Here is a 27,907-nt window from a genome sequence, read left to right on the forward strand (position 1 = left end):
GGGGATATCTGTATATCCTGTATATCTGTGTATAGCTGATTCATTTTGTTGTGTAGTGGAAGCTAACCCAACACTGTCAAGCAACCATACTCCAATAAAAATGAATTTTTTAAAAAAGGGCTATGGATCAGTGACTGCTCTGTTTCCCACACTCCTTTCCGCCAAGTAAGTCTTGCCAGGTGAAGTTGTTGTTTTTTTTTTCTTTGTGTTAGGGACAGTAATATGTCCTTTATTATAGGTCACAAGACCATGAAGAGTTACAGCTTTTGACGAGAAGGCTAAATATAATCCTGAGATCATGAACTTTGAGCTGAAAGCAGTAACTGGATTGCACGTCTTTTTTAGGGAGGCGAGTATAGGCATTTACGGGTATCCAAATAGAGAGGCTATGACAGAGATTGATAGTTGTTCCGCAATATCTGTTCTCTTTTATTCTATCAAAAAAACCTCAAATATTTTTGGGGGCATGTGGCTGCCCAAAATAAGAGTCCATTTCTTAGTTTTCTTAGCAGCTGGATGTAGTCATGTGACAAAGTTCTGGCCAGTTGTATGTGAGCTGAACTTCCATGAAGCATTCTGAAAACCAGGGCAATGCCCTCCTCTTCCCTTTCTGACTTCCTGATGGCTAAGGGTGGGTATGAAGCCTGGAGCTGCCACAGTCATTCTGAAGCATGAGCATAACTGTCAGAGCTTAGTTAGGACAGAACTGGAGGGTAGAAAGCTTTTGGTTCTTTGACAACCTTGTGAACTGCCATAATCAGCCACAGAAGAGTAATTTCTGGACAGGAGAGATTTTTTTTAAAAAGTGGTTTTCTGCAATTTCCAACCAAATAGTAAACAGTATTCCTTTTGGTTTCTCATGATTCAGATAGTTTCTGAAGAAATTCTTTTAGAAGTACCAGCAGGAGACAGCTACTTGAAACAATTTGACATGTGGTAGTTCTATTTTCAGTTTTTTAAGGAAACTCCATACTGTTCTCCATAGTGGCTGTATCAATTTACATTCCCACCAACAGTGCAAGAGGGTTACCTTTTCTCCACACCCTCAGCATTTATTGTTTGTAGATTTTTTGATGATGGCCACTCTGACTGGTGTGAGATGATACCTCATTGTAGTTTTGATTTTCATTTCTCTAATGATTAGTGATGTTGAGCATCCTTTCATGTGTTTGTTGGCAACCTGTATATCTTCTCTGGAGAAATGAGGTGTGGGATAGGGAGGATGAGAGGGAGATGCAAGAGGGAGGGGATGTGGGAATGTATGTATACATATAGCTGATTCACTTTGTTAGACAGCAGAAACTAACACAACATAGTAAAGCAATTATACTCCAATAAAGATGTTAAAAAAAACCCAATTTGACATCAGTTCGTATTTATAAACTTCAGCTACCATTTGCTTGGAGCATTTATTCAGGATATATAAATGAGGAGTGACAGAAATCCTGTGGCTATTACTAGTAAGCAGTTTTGAAAAGTTCTGATTTTCATTATATTGTGCTAAACCACAAAAAACTCTATCGCTGAGATACTGTGTCATCCAAAGTGGAAGAAAAGTATTGGGCTGAAGAGGATTTGTGTGTGCTTTTATATTTTCCTCATTTAGTAAAATGTACATTGTCCTGACTATTAATTTTGTATGATGAGTTCAAAAAACAGAATACAAATATGTAACAAAGTGATGGTATTTTTATTAAAATATTTATCTACTTTCCAGGGGTAAATAAATGCTTAAAGCATAGAACAATCCTTATACCCTCTCCACCGTATTATTCTACTCGACCACTTTTCTTCTTTTTGGCCTGCCTGTTTATTTTATTATTATTATTATTTTTCTAGTCTTAGATTCTTACTCTAGCTTCAGAGTGATAATGACTCTTATGGCTCTACGAATAGTCAAAATGGAACTGACAATAGTAGGTATTATATTTAAAAACACAATATAAAATTTCATAAAAAACTCAAATGCTTCTCCACTTATGACTTAGATGGCTCAACTTCAAATTGGATAGGGCAGAGCAGTTTAATAAGCAGCCTTGTGAACAAAATCACTATAAATATCACTGTTTTGCTTGCCCAGAAAATTCATACTGCTGGTTTTAAAAGTTCTGGCTCTCAAATGAAATTGTTTTTGAAAGTTCAAGTAAGTCTTTTCACAACTCAGAGGCTTCAAAATAATAATTATATGATGAAGAATGGGAGAAGAAAAATATAGGTATACCATAGTCTGTTCTTATTTCATTTATATCTGTGTATACTGATTGGATGCATATTCCTAGTTTACAAATAAGATTCTTCCCCTGGAATTTTTGGTAGCCAACAATGGATGTGATTTGTGATTTTTCTGAGATTCTATTTGATGTAGTTTATAAGTGTTATAGTTATGGCATATAGAAGTCAAAATTATGAAACCATACATTTAAATTCAGATACACTTAATATTAAAATTGAAACCAAAAGTCAGACAATTTTCAGTAGCAGATTCCTTGAGAACTGGAATCAATGTTTTTAATACAAGTGCTTTGATGCTTATATGCATGTCCTTGTAGGAATTTGTATTTATTAATTTTTTAAATAAGAAATTTATTTTGAATTTACTCATTAGCCTTATAATTGTCAATCTAATAATTAAATCTCAGATCTCATACTAGCTAAATCATCCAATAAAATACTGTTTAGGGCTTCCCTGGTGGCGCAGTGGTTGAGAGTCCGCCTGCCGATGCAGGGGACACAGGTTCGTGCCCCGGTCCGGGAGGATCCCACATGCCGCGGAGCGGCTGGGCCCGTGAGCCATGGCCGCTGGGCTTGTGCGTCCGGAGCCTGTGCTCCACAACGGGAGAGGCCACAACAGTGAGAGGCCCGCGCACAGCAAAAAAAAAAAAAAAAAAAAAATACTGTTTATATTTTCTTGGTATTGGAAGAAATGCTTACTGCTCTTCTATCAAGTGTCAGTTGTAGTGAAACTTAAAAAATTTTGACAATAGAAAATATATTTTTAAAAGACCATACAGACCTTCCATTTTTGCTTAATAAATGGAGACATGGGATTCCCTGGAACTGCGGGCTCTCCTTGAAGGAATATAGTAGCATTTCTTAAACTTTAGGTTAAGTTGAGGAGCATAAAAAACGAAGATTCTCTGGCAACAACCATACTGACTGACTGAAATTTTTATTCCATGGACCTGAAATCTGCATTTGCACAAGCTCTCAGGGTTATCATGAGGTCGACTGAAGTTAAAGAATAATCATATTAAAATGCAGGATCATCTTTTGTTGTTGTTTTTTCTCTTGTCATTTAATTCTCTTCGGACCAGCACCACTTAAGCACTGTAATAGCTGCCAGGAGAAGACAGATTGGGTCACACTTTGCTGCTCATGTGCTGTGTGTGCCCCTGTGTTAGTATTTCCTCTTCTTTATTCCCTCCCCTCTACCTGCTATTACGCATTTATTATGAAACACACTGAAAATAGGATGTAACTTGACTGTAGCTGGGGGAAACCTCTCTGATCCTAGGGGCATGACAAGCCTCACACAAAGAAGGCTTATTTGATGGTGGAAGTTACAAAAGTATATATAGTGTTTCATACCTTACCTCTCTATTCTTAGTATGTTACTTGTACATATACTCATCAAATTTCCTTTTAAAAATATCTTATCACAAGTTGTCATAAACTCTTAAACTTATCACTCAACATAAATTTATCAGCGTGGATGCATTATATCTTATCTGAATGTTACATCCTTTAACTTTAGGTCTTTGAATTAATTTTTTTTTTTTGCGGTACGCGGGCCTCTCACTGTTGTGGCCTCTCCCATTGCGGAGCACAGGCTCCGGACGCGCAGGCTCAGCGGCCATGGCTCCCGGGCCCAGCCGCTCCGCGGCATGTGGGATCTTCCCGGACCGGGACACAAACCCGTGTCCCCTGCATCAGCAGGCGGACCCCCAACAATTGTGCCACCAGGGAAGCCCTCTTGAATTAATTTTAAATCTCATGTTTATATTCTTATTTTAAAAAATTAAACTTTAATTCCTATTAAAAGATTAATGCAGAGAGATCTATAATTCAAAAAGAGCCATGCACCCCAATGTCCACTGCAACATTCTTTACAATAGCCAAGACATGGAAGCAATCTAAACATCCAACGACAGATGAATGGATAAAGAAGATGTGGTACATATATACAATGAAATATTACTCGGCCATAAAAATGAATGAAATAATGCCATTTGCAGCTACATGGATGGACCTAGAGATTATCATGCTAAGTGAGGTAAGTGAGACAGAGAAAGGCAAATATCACATAGTATTGTTATATATAGAATCTAAAACAAACAAACAAAAAGAACAAATGAATTTATTTACAAAGCAGAAATAGACCCACAGACATAGAAAACAAACCTATGGTTAACTAAGGGGAAAGGGTGGGGGGAGGGATAAATTAGGAGTTTGGGATTAACATACACACACTACTATACATAAAATAGACAACCAACAAGGACCCACCACATAGCACAGGGAATTATTCTCAATATATTGTAATAACCTATAAGGGAAAAGAATCTGAAAAAGAATATATATATATATATATAACTGTACACTGTGCTGTACACCTGAAACTAACACAACATTGTAAAACAAATATACTTCAATAAAAAAGACTAATGCTTTTATAAGTTATGGCATTTTAGTCTTTAAAGATTTTTTCATCCTATTTTTCTTTTTTCTATAATTTTTCAACGTTTTATTCTCCATTTATAATTTAAAAAATACTTTGCCATCTTTTATGTTTTCCTTTTATGTGTACAGATTGATTTTTGTTTTTTGGTCCTTGTTTAGTATTTTGGTTTTTGTTTTTAATAAAGGGTGGCAAGAAAGAACACCACAGCAGTGGTGGCAAAGAAGACAGATGATACGGTGAATTAGAAAGTCTTTCTTCCCTTAGGTTTTCTCAGCACACAGCTCTTTGGCTTTTTCTTAGTGGTTTTGCAGGACAATAATATACTTAAAAAAGTCACTATGACTGTAGACATTCACTGTTCATCCCCACTGTATTTCTTCTTGCAATTGGAACATCTGTTTATTAATAAAGTGATTTTTCTCAGATATTTCAGCCTAATCATTACAAATACAGCATCATTGTCAAACTCCATTCTCTTCAATAAGCACAGTGAAGATTATAAAAGTTGGCAAAGTATCTCCAAAAAGGTCTTACATGCAAAATATTTTAAAGTCATGTTCTATCAAACATTCAATCAAAGATATAACTGATGTTATTTAAATTATTAGACTTCTTGCGAGGGAGGAGAGACAAATCTAGCCAATTTCGCTGGTTTGTTTTTCTTTCCCTTTTTAGTAGTTTAGTGGAGAAATGGTTCAGCAGGTTTGAATTGAATCAAGAGGAAATTAGGCTGACTCCATCCGCTGAGAGATTAAGGATTCAAGAGAATCCTTAATATTCATGAGGTTACTTCCTGGATCAGGGACTTACACTGTTACATGATTCCTAATGCTTCCTACCCCGATCGGTATACATAAATAGATGGTTATGGAGCATAGTGTTTCTCAGTCAGGATACTGGTCGTGGTCCCTGCAGACCATCTGCGAGTAATGAAAATTTGGGAGTTTGTGTGTGCTCTACCGACTTATTACTAGTAACATTTTTTTGCAAATAAACCCATTCTGTATGTGCATTGTGCAGTGCTACTGGTGCACACTCAGACCCATTTATACAGATGAAAGGAAAAGATGAACTTGTCTGAGGCTGAACTGCTAAGCCGAGCCTTTCAGAGCACAGGTGAGACCAGTCAGGACCTGAAACCCGCAAGGTATGGAGACTTAGGCTCCACTGATAGACAACCATTTTGATAGAAGGTGGGGCGGTAAAGCAGGATGGGAGACTGAGGTTCTCACAGGCCAAATAGTGGCAACTTCTGGGCCAGAACCCCAGTCCTTGATATATTAGAGAAGCAATCGAAGCTGCCTCCATCAAGTAGATTAAAAACCTGTCACCCAGAGGTAGAATGCTGGGTATTTCCCAGATGAAGTGGTGCTACCACTGCTCTTGTCCCTGTAAGATTCTCCCAATAAAAGCTACACCTGGTTTATATGCTGTATCATCATCTGCTACTGTTTGCTTGACACAAATATCCCCAAATGTATATACCAACATGTTAATTCAATCAGTGCTTCTAGCTGTCAAAACCTGAAATGAATGTCTGACAATGAAAAGCTAATGGTAAATAACCATGCATTCATTCATTAAAATGCTATAAAGTCATTAAAATAATGTTAGACACATACTTATTGGATTCTAAGTAGAATCAGATTCTACAAACTATTAGAAAACTAGTTTGTGTTTTATGAGTCCATTTATATAATTACAGAGAGTTATATACCCAGATATTAACACTTGTCTGTACACAGATTTCCATTTTCCCTGTGTTTTCTAATGTTTTACAATAAGCATGGAATACTAGTAGAAACTGATAGGATATTTTCCTAATGGTAATTTAACTAAAAAATATTTTTAGAGCTTCACTTTCCTGGTTTGCCTAAGATTATTCCAATTTTAGCACTGAAAGTCCCAAGAAGCCTCATCATCTTCCAGCAAACCAGGTGGTTGGTTATCCTATATACACAGCTCCGTTAATAAACATTCCAGGTACATAGAAGGCACTTAATAAACATTTGTTGAATAACTTACTACGAAGTTAATGAAATAATCATCTCTGGAAACTGAAGTAATATGATCAGAAGTCGATCCAACAAACCCTATTTAAGACCAGAGATTAGTGTAACATGTGTGACCCAGAATAGCTGGCGTTCCCAAGACCTCTGTTCCTCATTCTTCTCCCAGACATATAGCTACATCACTTTTGCCAGCCTGCCTTGCCAGGTAAGTTCTGACTGCATGACTGAGTTTGGGGTAACACAATGTGAACATTAGTGATGTGCTCTGTGCTGGGCCCTGGCCCATACAAACCTTTTGTAAATTCTGCCATGTTTTATTGCCCCAACTTTTGCCAGAGGCAGAGTATCTAGTACCTACATGTAGAGTATGTAGTTCTAGCAGAGGGCTCTGAAGTTCCAGGTAATGGCCAAGCCCAACCTCAAGGGAACATGGGTCCCTGAATGACTGCAAAATGCCACAAGCAAATCAAGAAAAAAAAAATAGACTTTACATGAGAAAAGAAAAATGAATTTTTGTTAACTTTGGTTACTGACTTTTAGGGCCTAATTCAGAAACCACAGTTATTTATCAAATGCAGTAACCATGTTACATAGTATCTATGGTTTGTTGCGTATGTTCTTTTACACAAGTCCATTTTAACAAACTATATAATTGTCACAAAAATGTATATTCATCCATTCTTAATAAGCCATTCTTCTTACTATTTTAAAAATATTTCCCCGTTAATTAAGGGTAAATACTTTTTAAAAATAAAATCCTAGTTAAACTTAAAAGCTTTTGCACATAAGAGGAAACCATAAACAAAACAAAAAGACAACCCTCAGAATGGGAGAAAATATTTGCAAACAAAGCAACTGACAAGGGATTAATCTCCAAAATATATAAACAGCTCATGCAGCTCAATATCAAAAGAAACCAAACAACCTAATCAAAAATGGGCAGATTTAAATAGACATTTCTCCAAAGAAGACATACATTTGGCCAAAAATCACATGAAAAGATGCTCAACATAACTAAATGTTAGAGAACTACAAATCAAAACTACAATGAGGTATCACCTCACACCAGTCAGAATGGCCGTCATCAAAAAAATCTACAAACAATAAATACTGGAGAGGGTGTGGAGAAAAGGGAACCCTCCTACACTGTTGGTGGGAATGTAAACTGGTAAAGCCACTATGGAGAACAGTATGGAGGTTCCTTAAAAAACTCAAAATAGAGCTACCATAGGATCCAGAAATCACACTCCTGGGCATATTTCCAGAGAAAACCATAATTTGAAAAGATACATACACCTCAGTGTTCATTGCAGCACTATCTACAATAGCCAGGACATGGAAGCAACAACCTAAATGTACATCAACAGAGGAATGGATAAAGAAGATGTGGTACATGTATATCATGGAGTATTACTCAGCCATAAAAAAAAAAACAAAATAATGCCATTTGCAGCAACGTAGATGGACCTAGAGACTGTCATACTGAGTGAAGTGAGTCAGAGGAAGACAAATACATGATATCGTTTATATGTGGAATCTAAAAACAGGGTACAAAGGAACTTATATATTGTACAAAACAGAAATAGAGTCACAGATGTAGAAAACAAACTTATAGTTACAGTGGGGGAAAAGGAGGGGGAGGGATAAATTGGGAGATTAGGATTGATATATACACACTACAATATAGAAAATAGATAACTAAGAAGGACCTACTGTATGGCACAGGGAACTCTACTCAATACTCTGTAATAACCTATATGGGAAAAGAATCTAAAAATGAACAGATATATGTATAACTGAATCACTTTGCTATACAGCAGAAACTAACACAACAATATAAGTCAACTATACCTCAATAAAAATTTTTTAAAAATCGTAGTGAAATTTCTGATGGTCCAAGTAAGTATATCAGGAAAGCATTACTTTTTACCTTTGTAACTGATGTTTCATCAGGACTATTAACAACTAGGTATCACCCAGCTTACAAACACACACAAATATGTACATGCTTAGTCACAAACACAAATAAGTTTTTCATTTATATAGAAACCTAAAGAAGTTTCTAAGCTTTCACTGAATTTGTACTTACAGGATTACTGGAACTTGCCATTGTCTTAAGAACAAACTGGCTTTCCTAATCAGAATAGATATTTACTTTCAATTGAAATATGTGATTATGTGATCTATGAGAACAGTTTACAAGTAATGAGAGTTAATATTTTCCTTTTCTGCTTTTACTTTTTCCAAAAAGTAAAAATAGTTGGCCCTGTATCCTTATTTCCATACACCTATGAAACTGACCTTGTAATTATATTTTAATTTAACAATGAGAAACTTAATTCAAGTTTATGTCTAAAGAGTATAAGTGGAACTGTTTTCACCTTATCTGCCCAATTAGATCAACATACTTAGACAGGATAATTTGTGCAATTTTTATCTAATGATATGCAGAAATCCATGGATTCTCAGATCTTGAAATGTTTACAACACTGCCCACTTAAAAAGAGCAGCTACATCATTAAGGTCATGATAAATTAAATGAGACAATTTAAATGTATTAAATGAGCCACGTTGCTATCTATATATTGTATCATAGGTGCTAAACTGAATGACTCCTCTTTTTGTGTGTCCCTTGAATTTGATGTTGAGATTTGATTTCCATAAAGGCTAGCTATTTTGCCCTTTGTCAAGTTCTCTAGTTAAAAGGTTGTCTGCCTCATTTCCATAAATAAAAAGAACGTGCTTTTAAAGTTTAACTAGATTATTTTAAGGGCAAAAAGTGAATGTAACTGTGGTTTTTCAAATAGCTAGATTGATTGATCAACAATTATATTATGTACCACTCCCCTTTTTGTTAATTTTTTATTGTTTTTAATGATTGAAATTAAGGAAAATATATAAGTAGATTTTCAAATCTGAGCTCTAATCAAATGATTTAATCAAGTAAAATTGAACACAATGCAATAATAATCAAGATGAGTAACTTTACAAGTACAACTATGGTTATTTTTATTGTTATGTAAATATATTTTATATTTACCAGTAGGAACAACGGAGATGAGTTGTATTCTGTAATAATAAAATGAAATTTAGAGAAAAACTCAAAAATCCTTGGTCAGGACTTGCTCACATAGAGGGCAACTTCATTAAATTTATGAATTCTTAACATTTGCTTCATCACAAATAGATTTATTCTTACACCATTAGCCTATTTGTAAGCATGAATTGTAAATATTTATTTTTAAATGCTTAACAATTATATCATTTACATTGGCTTTCCTAGTATTTACAATACACTTAATTTATCATACCGTATTTCACATGGGACCTCAGTGAATTCAGTGGTCTTTATATCTGCATACGGGCATGTCTATCAGGTTGTTAGGGTGATGTTCACTACAATGTGTTTATGTTGTGTTGCCACTATCATTACCTTAGTGTAGCTCTTATTTCAACGTCTTCTGATGGTCAGCTATTCTTGCCTTGTGTTCAGAGTAGGGGCTGGGGTCCTGAGGGTTTCTCTCCATTTGACTGCTGCCCCTCAGCTTTTATCTGACCACAGACAGGGTCTCTCTTCATGCTATTGGCCCTCCTCCGCAGGTAGATTCAGTGTTGTCTGCTACTTGATGCAGAGCCTGTGATGAGGACAGGGGTGTTCTCTGTTGTCATGGTACAACTACACTCTTAGGTGGAGTCACAGTTCTCAGGACTGATGTAATTTTGAGCCTTCCCCTTCCTTCAGCCCAAGGCAGTCAAACCCAAATACTTCTGCTTGGTCTTGGGCATCAGATCCCTAACCCCCATACACAGAGAGAAGACCACTGCTTGGTTTAGGTACCGGATCCTTTGCTGTCCCTTCTCCGGGAGAGGCATTTTTTTTTTCTTTCTTCCTCTGAACTTCAAAGGAAATTTGACTTTATCTTGAGAGCCAGAGTTGCCTATTTGTCCTACAGAAGTAGATCAGTTTTGTTTTCACTAATCTCTTAGAATCAATTATGGGTTTTTTGTTTTTTTTCTCTCCTGGGTTTTGAAAGACAGAGAATTTGCAGCTTCTCCCTCCACAGCTTAAGAATTTTACTTCTTAGAAGAAAAGGTCATAGGTATATGAGTGGGGCTTTGTGCTTATCCTCTAGGGACCACCCATCACCTACTGAACAGCTGTTCCACCCAGGGAAGCTCTCTATGGACTCCTGCACTGCCCAGTCTTTTGCATAAGCACTCAGTGGAAAACCACAGAAGAGAGCTTTGTGAGGGTTTGGAACCCTCATCTTGACGTGATACACCCCAATTTTTGCAAACTCACATGACAGCTCAACCTTGGCTTTAACGTGTTTTTAAATTTTTAGCTGATTTCTTCTAATTTGGTTTTAAGATAGCTACCTTTTAATAGCTAAGCTTTTAATTTAAGATAGCTAAGCTTTTAATTTGGTTTAAGATAGCTAAGATAGTTTTCTCCCTTTCTCACTTCGCTCTGGCAAAATTGAAATGTACCCTGACACTATTTCAATGACTTTTGCCTCTTAGGAAGTCAGGGTATTCTGCTGTTCTCTGAAGTCAACTCTCTGATGTGCTCAAGATAAGTTATAATCAGAAACAGGCACACAAAGAGGAAAGACCACATGAGGACACTGCAAGAATATGGCTGTCTGCCAGACAAGGAGAGAGGCCTCAGAAGAAACCAACCCTGCTGACACCTTGATCTGGTTAGATTACTGGAAGCAACATCATTTAAAATGTTGTATGCCTTAAATCTCTGGTTGCTTTTAAGTTTTGTTTTTTCTGATTCTAGCAACTTGATTATGATGTGTCTTCACGTGCTTTTCTTCATGTTTCTTCTGCTTGGAGTTTGTTGAATTTATTAACTTATTGAATATGCAGGTTTGATAGTCAGAATAATGAGCCCCCAAAGATATCCAAGTCCAAATCCAAAGAAACTGTTAATATGTTCCGTTACGTGGAAAAGGGGGATTAAGGTGGCAGATGGAGTTAAGGCTGCTAATAATCTGACTTTAAGGTAGGGAGATTATCAAAGATCATCCAGAAGGGGCCACTGTAATGTTAATATTAAAAACAAAATGGAGAACAGATTTAAGAATTTCCTGAGCAGACACAACTATTTAAGCCACGTAAGCAAAAGTAAATCTAGTTTATTTCATGAACATAAATGAAACTTATGTTATTTCTTGTAAATGTCTCTGATAATCATAAAAGCAATTTTAGTCATCTCCCTAAAAATGGTATGAGATAGTCATGTTTAACCAATCCCCTGCCACCTGGAAACCCCCATGGGAATAGCCAATCATTGTACAGATTAAACAACTTCTTCATTTTCATTTTATAGTCATCCTGCAACTTCATGCCCCTGAACTCCAAAACAGTTTTTATTTTCGAAAGTTCCCAGTTTGTGAACTGTTCTTATATGCAAAATAAACCCTTACTAAATCCTATTTATTAATTTAGTGGCTTTATTTTTTTACTATTTGTGGATTTGGGGCAGTAATTATAAGAGTCCTTAAAAGTGGAAGCTGGGGAAAGAAGAGTCAGTATCAGAGTGATGCAATGTGAAAAACCTTCACTGGCCATTGGTGGCTTTGAAGATGGAAGAGGGGCACCTGCCAAGGAATGCATGCAGCCTCTAGAAGCTGGAAAAGGCAAAAAATAACCTGATTGTAGAGCCTCTACCTGATTGTAGAAAAAGAAATGTGATACTGCTTACACCTTGATATCAGCCCAGTGAGGCCAATTTTGGAATTCAGATCACTACCAATTTAAGATAACAAATTGGTGTTATTTTAAGCCGCCAAGTTGTGATAATTTATTACAGCAGCAGTGTGAAACTAATACACTGGGTTTATATTTCTTCAAAAATACATCCATTTTTCTTCAAATAACATATTCAAGTATATTCAATATATTTTTCACTTTCCTTCCCCCCACTCTCTCCTCTTCTTCTGGGATTCCGGTTGTATGATGTTAGTCCAACTGATATTAACCCACAACTCATTGGTGCTCTTTTCACTGTTCCTTTTTCTTTGTTTTAGTCTCTTTTCTTGTCAGGCGTCTATTTGGATAGTTTCTTTTGTGATGTCCTTTAAGCACAGTAATTTTTCCTTCTAGAGTGTTCAGTGTGCTGTTACCCCGTTCAGTGTACTTTTCATTTAAGATATTATATTTTTCACCACTAGTAGTTTCATGTCTCTCCTCCTCACGTTCATGTTTCTGTCTACTTTCTTAAACATATGGAGTATACTCACAATAGGGGTATTAATATCCATGTCTCTCTGTTCTCTATCATCTGGGTTATTTCTAAATATGTCTGTTTTTGTTGATTTTTATCCTGGTTATGGGTCTATTTGTCTACTTCTGTAGATGACTGGTGGTTTTTTATTGGGTGCTGGCCACTTTAGATTTTACTCTGGTTGGCGCCAAATTTTCTTATACTTAAAATATAATGGACTTTATTCAGGTTTAGTTAATTTACTTCTAATATATTTCTTTTTTACAAAGTTTTATTGGAGTATAGTTGATGTACAGTGTTGTGTTAGTTTCAGGTGTACAGCAAAGTGACTCAGTGATACATATACATATATCCACTCTTGTTTTTTTTTTTTTAGATCCTTTTCCCATACAGGCCATTACAGAGTATTGAGTGGAGTTCCCTGTGCTATACAGCAGGTTCTTATTAGTTATCTATTTTATATATGGCAGTGTACATGTCAACCCCAATCTCCCAGTTTATCCTCCCCACCTTATCTCCTGGTAACCATATATCCGTGCCTCTACTTCTGTTTTATAAATAAGTTAATTTGTACATTTTGTTTTAGATTCCACATATAAGCGATATCATATGATATTTACTTCTTTAGAGAGCCCCTGTTAAGCTTTGTTAGGGGAGGTCCAGAGCAGCCTTTACTCGAGTGCCGATTTTATACATCAAGTAAAACAAAAATATTCTGAACATTCTATGAGGTGCCACATGATTGAGGAGGTTTTTCTCTCTGGTTGATTGGAGCATGATCTAGTCACGATCTCATGAGAGCACCAGGGATTATCCTGCCAACTTGTTCTCTGTCCCTCCCCCCCTGGCCGAGGAAATTTCTTTCCATTCATGCATAGTTCAGAACTCTGGTCAGGACCCAAGTGGACAGTTGAATGCAGATCTCCTGAGCTCCTCTCTTTGTGCAGTATCTTCATCTCCACTATGTTTCCTTCTAAATTCGACCCATCTAAGCTTCTCTAAACTCTGTCTCCTCAACTCAGCAAGCCCCCCAAACTCTGTATGAGTTCTCCCTCTCTGTTTTGTAACATGGAAATTCTCTCTAGGCAATAACCTGGACAAATGGAGGGTTTACCAACTTCATGTCCCTTTTCTCCAGAATCAATTTCCTGTGTTGCCTGTTTTCTAGCATTTGAAACTGTTTATCATACCTGTTTCTGATTTTCTATTTAAAGGAGAAGGGCAATTCCAGCCCCTACCATTACATGGTGGCCAGAAGCACAAATGCAGAATATTTTTCTTTCTCTGTCCTCTATTTATCCAGGAAATATAAACTAGTTTCAAATAGCCTAAACAGAATTAAATTAAAATAACAAATCTAAATGTTACCAAAAGTCTTAGTATATATCAAAACTAACAAAACATTTCCATTTTTTAATAAAAGTCTAGGTTAGAAACTGGAAAAATGTACTACTCTAAAGTAGCACATATATGCTAATTTATATTACAGAATATATTTTATTAATAAGCCCCAAGAGTACATCTATTTTCCAAGAAGAGCATAAATGATATACAGTGATACATTAAAAAACATTGAATTATGAATGAACAGAGTTCACTTAAGAGTTCACTTAGTCTCCAAATAATTTAAACCACGTCTATGTAAATAGAGAAACTCTATTAATATTGATTATTATCTAAAAGTAGACATCTAGTGGGGGCTATCAGCAAAATTATTTTATTTAGCAATTTTAATCACTATCGTGTAAGATAAATCTATTATAAAATGATAGCTATTCTGTACAATACATTATTGTAATAGCCGTAATGAATAAAATAAAAAACAATTGTAAATAAATTGCGTTTAAAAGTTTTTCATTTATAAGGCTATTTTTTTTCCTTAGGAAAATGGGGGCAAATTAACTACTTAAGCAATATCATTGACAAATAAAGTTAATAATTATTAAAGTAAAAGCTAAGCTTTAGTTTTTCTTAAATTGTATTAAATACAATTATTACATTACAGAGACACAGGTAATAATCTCACCAATAAGATAACCTTACAAAACTGACACATTAGTTTTGTAGTTACCTCCCTTCTATCTTATATGACTTCAATAATCAAAAGGTTATAAAAAATTCATAAACTCAGAAATTAGCAGTGCAGACAGAAAAGTATAATTGTATATGAGATATAATTTGTATATTAATATACAAATTGTTTATAGAGAAAAAAACCTTAACTTGTTTGAATCTTTCTATATTCTTAATTTCATTATGACTATATATGAACCAAAATGAAGAGACAATCAAACTAACTCAGCGGGATTTTAAGGCATACTACTTTCTAGCCATTGGACCTACACTGTAGCCAGTTGACTGACTCTTTTGATATTAAAAAAGACAAAGAGCCATGGAATATAATGGTATACCACTATACCATGAATACTTTATCTGTAAAGATTTCCAGTGTTTTGGCAATATCTAAACCTTTGTCAAATATTGAGTAGTGCTATAAATCTCATCTGAGCAGGAAGAGGAAATAATTTATTCTTACCATATATCTTGTTGATGAGTAGGCTTTTTTTTTTCTCTTTCTCTTTTCTGTTCATGAAAGCCTGTATTTTCTAGTGAATTCTGACTTTATTCACTAAAGGCAAATATTTGTGTTTTCAGACTGCTTGAAATGGAATTAGAACAATTATTTTGGAAATCCTGAGGGGGAAGGTGGGGAGGTATGAGGAGAAATGAGCCCCCATAAAAAAAAAAACAAAGGATATTCTCAAGACTGAATATTCTTTACAGGGTCAGATTTGTCTTTTCCTTGACAATATATAATTGGTGACAGATTCTTTTATAAATACTTTCCCTTTGTTGACTGGTTGAAATTTTGGAGAAAAGGATGTGGCAAAATACTAGCAAACAAGAGGATGTCTGATGAAGAGCATCTGAATCAGGATATTTTTCTGATTAAAAAGAGGTGCTAGGGTAGAAAAGCTTCTTTTATTTTTGCTTGACATTGTCATACCTGCATCCAATACCTGAAAGCACAGCAGATATCTTAGGGACATTGAGAAGTGGCAGACTTGTTACAGATTAAATGTTTGTGGTTCCCCCAAATTCATATATTAAAGCCCTAACTGGAGTATGATGGTACTTGGAGGTGGGGCCTTTGGGAGGTAATTAAGTTTAGATGAAGTCATGAGACAGGGGCCCCCATGATGGGATTCATGTCCTCATAAAAAGACAAGATGAGAACCTAGAGACATTTAGTTTTGTGTATCAACGAAGCTTGTGTCTCAATTTTAAATCATAAATACAAATGTGGCTTCATCCTTAATTTTTTTCAGTGTGGAAGATTAAGATAAAAGAAAAAAAAAATCCCCATAGTCACGAGGACCATGCACATAAGCTGTGTTACCTACGTGAAGCTCACAGGGAGTGATAACAAAAAATAGAGGAGGGGCTTCCCACGGAGCAACTAAGCCCGTGAGCCATGGCCGCTGAGCCTGCGCTCCGGAGCCTGTGCTCCGCAACGGGAGAGGCCACAACAGTGAGAGGCCCGCGTACCGAAAAAAAAAAAAAAAAAATAGAGGAGGAACTATTTAGACTTCCAAGTCCACTGACTAAATGATGTAGCATTTTGGGAAAATTATCTATCCCTAAAGAATTTATATTTTTGAGTGTAATTGATAGTGAGTATAAATTAACTCATTTAATAGGCCATTGTGTCCTTTAATTGTTTTTCTTAGCGATAAGTTTCATTAATATACAAGCAGTTATCTCTCATGCCTCTCCAAAGCTCTGCTCCTATGCTGAGTTTCCTTGCAGTATCAAATTACCACAAACTTGAAAAACACAAACAAGTAAAGCCCAAAATATGAATTGACATTAGAACTATAACAATTCAAAATGGAAATATTGAATACAATCCACTATGTTAAATAAATACATGAATTAATTAACTCAACCTATGGATTGGTTGTCTGAGCTAGAAACCAGGACAAATAAAACAGTGTTAATAATGAAAGATCTAATATTTAAATAAACCTGTACTAAGCTGAATAAAGTCCTGTGTTTCTAGATCAAAAAAGCTCACTGAAGAGCAGGCAAAGTAAGTGAAATAATACAAACATTTATACATAATGGGCAAAACATTTAAATTTAAAACTGAAGAAAAAATATAGCCAGAGATTTGCCAAGGAAACATATTAAGTTTTCATTAGGACTATCCTCCAGAACACTTCCATCCAATAGACCACAGCACAAAATATCTAGTGTTCTAAAGGAAGAAAGATTACAAAGTAAGAATTTGATAAGCAAGTAGACATTCATTCTCTAGTTAACAGGCCATTTTTGTTATGCAAAATCATTTAAAAATTGTCTAATAACAATCCTCCATAAAAACAACAAACACTGAGTTTCAGGCAGTGTAAAACTTAACTGCTCAACCATTTAATGTTTTAAAAAAATGCTTCGCGTGTGGATTGCATGTAATCATGCAATTTTGTGGAATCCTGGAGATCCACAGTACAAAGGATGTATGATATTATGTTGCCCTCCTACTGGAAATGTATTTAACTTAATTAAATATTTAAGGTGTGGTTAAGTGTTACAAAGCTGCCATTAAACTTTGACTAATATGACTCAATAACTTAACAATTCCAAACTTCTGGATAATGATATAATTAATAGAATGGTTCTTTAAAATTGGTATAATGTTTTAATACATGGTGTTACTATAATAGGCTATATTAATTTAGAAATAGAGTTATTTCATATCATGAAGATATATCTTTCCTAAGTGGCACATTCTGTCAGTATAAATGGCAGGAAACAATTTTGTATATGGTCTATACACATCTATAATTAGACATACTAGTAGCAAAAGAAAAAAAATTAAAAACAAGATTTAAACTTACTTTATACATAGTGTCATATGTAATGCTTATAAACCAAAATATTCTATGTAAAATATATTGGTATATGGTATGTTATTTTTCCAAGAAAAAAAATGTTACTTTCCATTGTTTTTTAATCTACCCTATAAAAATTTTACCACAAAATGTATGACTGATAAAAATGAATGTAACCACACATACTTTTGCAGTATGTGGGCCTCTCACTGTTGTGGCCTCTCCCTATTGCGGAGCACAGGCTCTGCATGCGCAGGCTCAGCAACCATGGCTCATGGGCCCAGCCACTCCGCGGCATGTGGGATCTTCCCGGACCAGGGCACGAACCCGTGTCCCCTGTATCGGCAGGCGGACCCTCAACCACTGCGCCACCAAGGAAGCCCTAACCACACATACTTTTGAGAAAGTTGCCTTCATATGGAGCAATAGCTTTTCAATTGTTTAAATTGTATTTACTTAACAATTACAAACTTAATTCAGTTTTTACAGAGGTTTAAAATATAATATTAAAAGTTGACACTTTCTTTTAATTGCATAAAACAATTTACAACTGTTATTTTTTTTTTGACTCATAAGAGATGTTTTCTATAAATCTGCTGTCAAATTACATGGTGAAAATAAATCTTTCCAGCTTGTCATGAACTTTGCTATCAGATGTATATATTTATATGGAAATAATCAGTTATATTATTCAATAAATGGATGAACCTTGCTACAAAATATTAAGGCAAGGTTTTAGATTTTTTTTCTTCTGAAGCCAATACGGTAGAAAGTGAAATTAATTAAATCAATGGACAGAATATTTCTACTTAAGTTTAAATATTTTGCTGATAGATATACAATTATGAGCTGTTAGTAGCTAACAAAAGGCAGTCTCTCATAGAAATTCAAGAGGGATATTTTCCTGTTGCCTCCAAGAATTTACTCATTCTTTCCTTTATTTGACAAATATTTGTTGGATAACTACTATTACATTGTCTAACAAATACCTGTTGAGTGCATACTACTCCAGCATGGCAAGCGCCATTATAGACTGTGGGTATACTGAAACCATACATCTTAATCGTTGAGCTCTTGGAGTCTACAGTTTAATAGGGAAGAAGTAAAATATACAAATAAACATATAAATAATGGGTTCCAAGTACAATGAAGCAAAATGAAATAGGGTAAGGGTATTGACTACCAGAGAAAGAAATTGTTTATATCACGTGATGAGACCAAATTTTTCATAAGTGACTATAGATCGTAGGGCTAAGATAAAAGGAAAGATAATTGGGAAAAGAGTATGATGACTGAAATAACAGAAAATACAAATATGCTACAATGTTCTAGATGAAAGGGTAAACATTAGCAAATTGAATGTAAAATATAACCAGATAAAGATGTATCTGGTGTACCACTTGGAAAAGATTTATATTGTAAAAATGATATATTTATAGGAGCACATTGCTGGTAAAGTGGGAGTGTGCAGATTTAGAAAATGTTAAGGGGTCAGGGCCTGATAACATGATGTGAGGAAGGAACCTCACCTGCTCAGTCAACACGCTTGGTGAGTAAAGCAAGTTGGAACTGAAGAGGCCCCCAGGCTCAGGCTCCCACGCAGAGTTCAGACTCGAGGCTTGCTGTGCAAAATAAGCTTATCTAGTCATTAAACTTCTGAATAACATTCAAAGCTAGAACTGCAAAATACTGCCATGGATATATGCAAACACCACAAGTACACTGGCAACATTTACAACTTGGGACCTTCATAGCCTACTGGTTTCATTCCCTTCGTAGGAAATGCTTCCAAAGCAGAGTAAATTAAACACTAAAATATTTTTAAGTAAAATATCATCTTTACATATATATATGTGTGTGTGTGTATGAATGCAGTTTTGTGTCATCCAAGCAAATGTGCAAGTGCTCACTTTCTTTTAAGGGCAATCTTACTCTCACTTTATTGAATTATTAGAGTGATTTGAATGCCTTCATGGGTAGCATATAAATTAAAATAACTCATGAAAATGTGGAATCCTTTCTCTCGTGGCTTTGCCATATGCAACACAACCCGTACTGAAGTAATTGCTTCTTTGACAAATGAGGAATTAACTAAATTCCCTGTGATTAAAAGATTTCAGCAGAACTTCTAGGACTTTATTAAGCAAAGAGTCACCTTTTTTTTTTTTTTTTTGCAGTACACGGGCCTCTCACTGCTGTGGCCTCTCCCGTTGCGGAGCACAAGCTCCGGACGCGCAGGCTCAGCAGCCATGGCTCACGGGCCCAGCCGCTCCGCGGCATGTGGGATCCTCCTGGACCAGGGCACGAACCCGCGTTCCCTGCATCGGCAGGCGGACTCTCGACCACTGCTCCACCAGGGAAGCCCTCTAGGTAATCTTTTGATGAAGATTTCCAGATTTTTTTGGTTTTAAATCAAGATTAAGATTTTGGGTTTGCTCTTTTGGTTTGGGGTTATTTGGTACTATTTTTCTAGAAATTAAAACTTAAATCCTAACATACCTTATTTATAAATTATCAGTCATCCCTCTGCAACTTGTTCATCATTTAATACCTGGGTATTATTAACATTTGGAAGGACTATTGTACAGTATTAGGTCATGTGGCATCTATTAAAATAAGATAAACCTCCAAATATCTTTTCATCAAATGACATATTATGAAGAGAGAAGTTCTTGGAGCCTTCCATAATTTCATATTTCAAAATTTCCATGATATATCATTATATAACTTGGAACAAACTTTATATAAACATTGTAATCACCCTGACATTTCTTTTTCTTTCTTTTTTTTTTTTTTTAGCCTACATCTTCCAGATTCCCAACCTATGATATCCTATTAAATAATACTGAGGCAATATCATAGAAATTGCATTCTTATCTCAGGTCCAACATTCATTAGCATAATAGCTTGGATTTCTCCAAGTCTCTTCTATAAAATGAAGTGATGATAACTAACATACAGAAATAAATGATTTTATTTATGGGAAATCAGTACACAGTAAATGATAAAAAAAATAGTACTACTCTTTTCTTCTTAAATATGGGATGACTTTTCTATGAAATATTTGCCTTTATTAATTTCAATTTCTGTTGCTTTATAGCATCTCTTACTAAATGGCTCTTGTAAATACTCAAGGAAGATAAATCCCTCTCCTCTTCACACACTCTCAGAACTTTGGCCACCCCTTCCTAAGGTATTAGCTGGTTTCTTATGTAGTGACATTGAAGGTATTGGTCTTTGGAAAAGAAACTGGGTTTTAATTACAGATTGCATCTTGAGATACAGCCAGTCTCTTCACCTCTATGAAATTCCAATTTTATCATTTGTTAGTCCTGTTAACAATGTTTATATATTTATGGCTTGATTCTATTTTGTTTTATTTTTTATACTGAAGAGAAGGACTTTTTAAATGGTTAACATTTAGTCTCAGAATTAAATACCTTAATGAACAAAGCTGGTTAAGTACAATCTATTCTTGCCTATTGACTTATTTCTTTGATAGGTACACTTTTTAAAAATTTTACTTAAATATAGCTGATTTACAATGTTGTGTTTGTTTAAGGTGTAAAGTGATTCAGTTATAATACATATACATATATATGTATACATGCATTCTTTTTTTTTACATTCTTTTCCATTATAGGTTATTACAAGATACTGAGTATATAGTTCCCTGTGCTATACAAGTAGGTCCTTGTTGATTATCTATTTTATATCTAGTATTGTGTATATTTTAATCCCAAACTCCTAATTTATCCCTCTATATCCTCTGCCTTTGGTAACCATAGGTTTGTTTTCTAAGTCTGTAAGTCTATTTCTGTTTTGTAACTAAGTTCATTTGAACCTTTTTTTTAAGATTCCACATATAAGTGATATCATATGGTACTTGTCTTTGTCTGGCTTATTCACTTAGTATGATAATCTCTAGACTCATACATGTTGCTGCAAGTGGAATTATTTCATTCTTTTTTTTTTTTTTGGCTGAGCAATATTCCATTGTATATAGTTACCATATCTTTATCCATTCATCTGTCAATGAACATTTAGATTGCTTCCACATCCTGCCTACCATAAATAGTATTGTTATGAACATTGGGGTGCATGTATCTTTTCAAATTATGTTTTTCTCTGGATATATGTCCAGGAATGGGATTGCTGGATCATATGGTAGCTCTATTTTTAGATTTTTAAGGAAATTTCATACTGTTCTCCATAGTGGTTATATCAATTTACATACCCACAAGCAGTGTAGGAAGGTTCCTTTTTCTCCACACCCTCTCCAGCATTTATTATTTGTAGACTTCTTGATGATAGCCATCCTGACAAGTGTGAGGTGACACCTCACTGTAGTTTTGGCTTGCAATTCTCTAATAATTAGTGATGCTGAGCATCTTTTCATGTATATCCTCTTTGGAGAAATGTGTTTTTAGATCCTCTGCCCATTTTCTGATTGAGGTTTTTTTCTTTGTTTGTTTGATATTGAGCTTTATGAGATCTTTCTATGTTTTGGAGATTAAGCCCTTGTCAGTGGCTTCGTTGGAAAATATTTCCTCCTATTCTGTTGGTTGTCTTTTTGTTTTGTTGATGGTTTCCTCTGCTGTGCAAAAGCTTTTAAGCTTAATTAGGTCCCATTTATTTATTTTTTATTTCCATTACTCTGGGAGTCAGAGATGAAGAATACAATAACTGAAATGAAAAGTACACTAGAAGGAATCAATAGCAGAATAACTGAGGCAGAAGAACACATAAGTGACCTGGAAGACAGAATGGTGGAATTCACTGCCACGGAACAGAATAAAGAAAAAATGTTGTCCACTGGGACAACATTAAATGCAACAACATTCGCATTATAGGGGTCCTAGAAGGAGAAGAGAGACAGAAAGGACCTGAGAAAATATTTGAAGAGATTATAGTAGAAAACTTCCCTAACATGGGAAAGGAAACAGCCACCCAAGTCCAGGAAGCACAGAGAGTACCAGTCAGGATAAATGCAAGGAGAAACAGGCCGAGACATATAGTAATCAAACTGACAACAATTAAAGACAAAGAAAAATTATTGAAAGCAACAAGGGAAAAACGACAAATAACATACAAGGGAACTCCCATAAGGGTAACAGTTGATTTCTCAGCAGAAACTACAAGCCAGAAGGCAGTGGAATGATATATTTAAAGTTATGAAAGGGAAGAACCTACAACCAAGATTATTCTACCTGGCAAGGATCTCATTCAGATTTGATGGAGAAATCAAAAGCTTTACAGACAAACAAAAGCTAAGAAAATTGAGCACCACCAAGCCAGCTCTACAACAAATGCTAAAGGAACTTCTCTAAGTGAGAAACACAAGGAAGAAAAGGACCTACCAAAACAAACGCATAACAATTAAGAAAATGGTAATAGGAAAAAACATATCGATAATTACCTTAATCATCAATGGATTAAATGCTCCAACCAAAAGACACAGGCTAGCTGAATGGATACAAAAACAAGGCCCATATATATGCTGTCTACAAGAGACTCACTTCAGACCTAGGGACACATACAGACTGAAAGTGAGGGGATGGAAAAAGATATTCCATACAATTGGAAATCAAAAGAAAGCTGGAGTAGCAATACTCATATCAGATAAAATAGACTTTAAAATAAAGAGTGTTACAAGAGACAAGGAAGTACACTACATAATGATCAGGAGATCAATCCAAGAAGAAGATATAACAATTGTAAATATATATGCACCCAACATAGGTGCGCCTCAATACATAAGGCAACTACTAACAGCTATAAAAGAATAAATTGACAATAACACAATGATAGTGGGGGATTTTAACACCTCACTTATACTAATGGACAGATCATCCAAAGAGAAAATTAATAAGGAAACACAAGTTTTAAATGACACAACACACCAGATAGATTTAACAGATATTTATAGGACACTCCATGCCAAAACAGCAGATTACACTTTCTTCTCAAGTGCACATGGAACATTCTCCAGGATACATCACATCTTGGGTCACAAATCAAGCCTCAGTAAATTTAAGAAAATATAAATCATGTTAAGCATCTTTTCTGACCACAACACTATGAGATAAGGAATCAATTACAGGGAAAAAAAACATAAAAAACACAAACACATGGAGGCTAAACAATATGCTACTAAATAACCAAGAGATCACTGAAGCAATGAAAGAGGAACTCAAAAAATACTTAGAGAAAATTACAACAAAAACACGATGATCCAAAACCTATGGGATGCAGCAAAAGCAGTTCTAAGAGGGAAGTTTATAGCAATACAAGCCTACCTCAAGAAACAAGAAAAATCTCAAATAAACAATCTAACCTTACACCTAGAAGAACTAGAGAAAGAAGAACAAACAGAACCCAAAGTTAGTAGAAGGAAAGAAATAATAAAGATCAGAACAGAAAAAATGAAATAGAAACAAATAAAAAAATAGCAAAGATCAATAAAACTAAAAGCTGGTTCTTTGAGAAGATAAAGAAAATTGATAAACCATTAGCTAGACTCATCAAGGAAAAGAGGGAGAGGACTCAAATCAATAAAGCTAGAAATGAAAAAGGACAAGTTACCACAGACAGCGCAGAAATACAAATCATCCTAAGAGTACTACAAGCAACTCTATGCCAATAAAATGGACAACCTGGAGGAAGTGGACAAATTCTTGGAAAGGTACAACCTTCCAAGACGGAACCAGGAAGAAATAGAAAATATGAACAGACCAATCACTAGTAATGAAATTGAAACTGTGATTAAACATCTTCCAACAAACAAAAGCCCAGGGTCAGATGGCTTCACAGGCAAGTTCTATCAAACATTTAGAGAAGAGCTAACACCCATCCTTCTCAAACTCTTCCAAAAATTTGCAGAGGAAGGAACACTCCCAAACTCATTCTATGAGGCCACCATCACCCTGATACCAAAACCACACAAAGATACTACAAAAAAAGAAAATTACCGACCAATATCACTGATGAATATAGATGCAAAACTCTCAAAAAAATACTAGCAAACAGAATCCAACAACACATTAAACGGATCATACAACATGATCAAGTGGGATTTATCTCAGGGATGCAAGGACTCTTCAATATATGCAAATCAATCATATTAACAAACTGAAGAATAAAAAGCATATGAGCATCTCAATAGATGCAGAAAAAGCTTTTGACAAAATTCAACACCCATTTATGATAAAAACTCTCCAGAAAGTGGGCATAGAGGGAAACTACCTCAACATAATAAAGGCCATATACGAGAAACCCACAGCAAACATCATTCTCAATGGTGAAAAACTGAAAGCATTTCCTCTAAGATCAGGAACAAGACAAGGATGTCCACTCTCACCACTATTAGTCAACATAGTTTTGGAAGTCCTAGCCACGGCAATCAGAGAAGAAAAAGAAATAAAAGGAATACAAATTGGAAAAGAAGAAGTAAAACAGTCACTGTTTGCAGATGACATGATAGTATACATAGAGAATCCTAAAGATACCACCAGAAAACTAGTAGAGCTAATCAATGAATTTGGTAAAGTTGCAGGATACAAAATTAATGCACAGAAATCTCTGGCATTCCTATATACTAATGATGAAAAATCTGAAAGAGAAATTAAGGAAACATTCCCATTTACCATTGCAACAAAAAGAATAAAATACCTAGGAATAAACCTACCTAGGGAGACAAAAGACCTGTATGAAGAAAACTATAAGACACTGTTGAAAGAAATTAAAGATGATACCAACAGATGGAGAGATATACAATGTTCTTGGATTGGAAGAATCAATATTGTGAGAATAACTATACTACCCAAAGGAATCTACAGATTCAATGCAATCCCTATCAAATTACCAATGGCATTTTCTACAGAACTAGGACAAAAAATCTTAAAATTTGCATGGAGACACAAAAGACCCTGAATAGCCAAAGCAGTCTTGAGGGAAAAGAATGGAGCTGGAGGAATCAGACTCCCTGACTTCAGACTATACTACAAAGCTACAGTAATCAAGACAGTATGGTACTGGCACAAAAACAGAAAAATAGATCAATGGAACAGGCTAGCAAGCCCAGAGATAAACCCACATGCCTATGGTCAACTAATCTATGACAGAGGAGGCAAGGATATATAATGGAGAAAAGTTAGTCTCTTCAATAAGTGGTGCTGGGAAAACTGGACAGCTACATTTAAAAGAATGAAATTATAACACTCCCTAACACCATACACAAAAATAAACTCAAAATGGATTAGAGACCTAAATGTAAGACCGGACACTATAAAACTCTTAGAGGAAAAGATAGGAAGAACACTCTTTGACATAAATCAGAGCAAGATCTTTTTTGATCCAACTCCTAGAGTAATGGAAATAAAAAAATAAGTAACTAAATAGGACCTAATGAAACTTAAAAGCTTTTGCACAGCAAAGGAAAACATAAACAAGACAAAAAGACAACCCTCAGAATGGGAGAAAATACTTGCAAACGAATCAATGGACAAAGGATTAATCCCCAAATATATAAACAGCTCATGCAGCTCAATATTAAAAAAAAACAAACAACCCAATCAAAAAATCGGCAGAAGACCTAAATAGACATTTCTCCAAAGAAGACATACAGATGGCCAAGAGGCACATTAAAAGCTGCTCCACATCACTAATTAGAGAAACGTAACTCAAAACTACAATGAGGTATCACCTCACACCAGTTAGAATGGGCATCATCAGAAAATCTATAAACAACAAATGCTGGAGAGGGTGTGGAGAAAAGGGAACCCTCTTGCCCTGTTGGTGGGAATGTAAATTGATGCAGCCACTATGGAGAACAGTATGGAGGTTCCTTAAAAAACTAAAAATAGAATTACTATTTTACCCAGCAATCCCACTACTGGGCCTATGCCCAGAGAAAACCATAATTCAAAAAGACACATGCACCTCAATGTTCATTGCAGCACTATTTACAATAGCCATGTCATGGAAGCAACCTAAATGCCCATTGACAGACGAATGGATAAACAAGTTGTGGTACATATATACAATGGAATATTACTCAGCCATAAAAAGGAACGGAATTGGGTCATTTGTAGAGACGTGGATGGATGTCGATACTGTCATACAAAGTGAAGTAAGTCAGAAAGAGAAAAACAAATATATTAATGCATATCTGTGGAACCTAGAAAAGTGGTACAGATGAACTGGTTTTCAGGGCAGAAATAGAGACACAGATGTAGAGAACAAATGTATGGACACCAAGTGGGGAAAGTGGGGGTGGGGGTGGGGGTGGGATGAATTGGGAGATTGGTATTGACATATATACATTAATATGTATAAAATGGATAACTAATAAGAACTTGCTGTATAAAAAAAATAAAATTAAAAAATTAAAAAAAAGTGTTTTCTTTTTTTTATTTTAAAACTTCTTTTGATACAGGTTATATCTTTAGGATAAAGAAGTAACTTACATCATGTATATAATATGTATTAAAAATAAACAATATCAGAGTTCTACACAAGGTGGCAGAATAGAATGTTCCTGACTTTCCCTCCTCCCATGGACACACCAAATACACAGTTATATATGGATTAATTCCCTTGAGAGAAGTCTGGAAACTAGTTGAGAGACTCTTACGCACTGGTTTTTTTGAAAACAAAAAACAAACAAACAAAAAATAAAATCAACTAATTTTTAGGTAAATTAAGTAAAAAAAAAAGGTAAAAGAGAAGACAAAAAAAATAAGAAATGAAAGAGGGAATATTACAGTGGATTGCTCATAAATAAAAAAGGATCATAAGGGATGATTATGAAGAATTATATGTGGAAAAACTGGATAATCTAGGAAAAGAGGATAAATTCCTAGAAACATACATTTTACCAAGACTGACTTAAGAGGAAATAGGAAGTCTGAACAGACCAATGACAAATAACGAGATTAAAGTAGTAATCAAAAATCACCCAACAAAGAAAATCTCAGGACCAGATATCTTTATGGCTGAATTCTACCAAATAGTCCAAGAAGAATGACTACCAATTCTTAAACTTTTCCAAAAAGTAGAAGTGGAGAAAATACTTCCAAAC

This window comes from Phocoena sinus, chromosome 1, assembly GCF_008692025.1.
Source record: "Phocoena sinus isolate mPhoSin1 chromosome 1, mPhoSin1.pri, whole genome shotgun sequence".
Taxonomy (NCBI): domain Eukaryota; kingdom Metazoa; phylum Chordata; class Mammalia; order Artiodactyla; family Phocoenidae; genus Phocoena; species Phocoena sinus.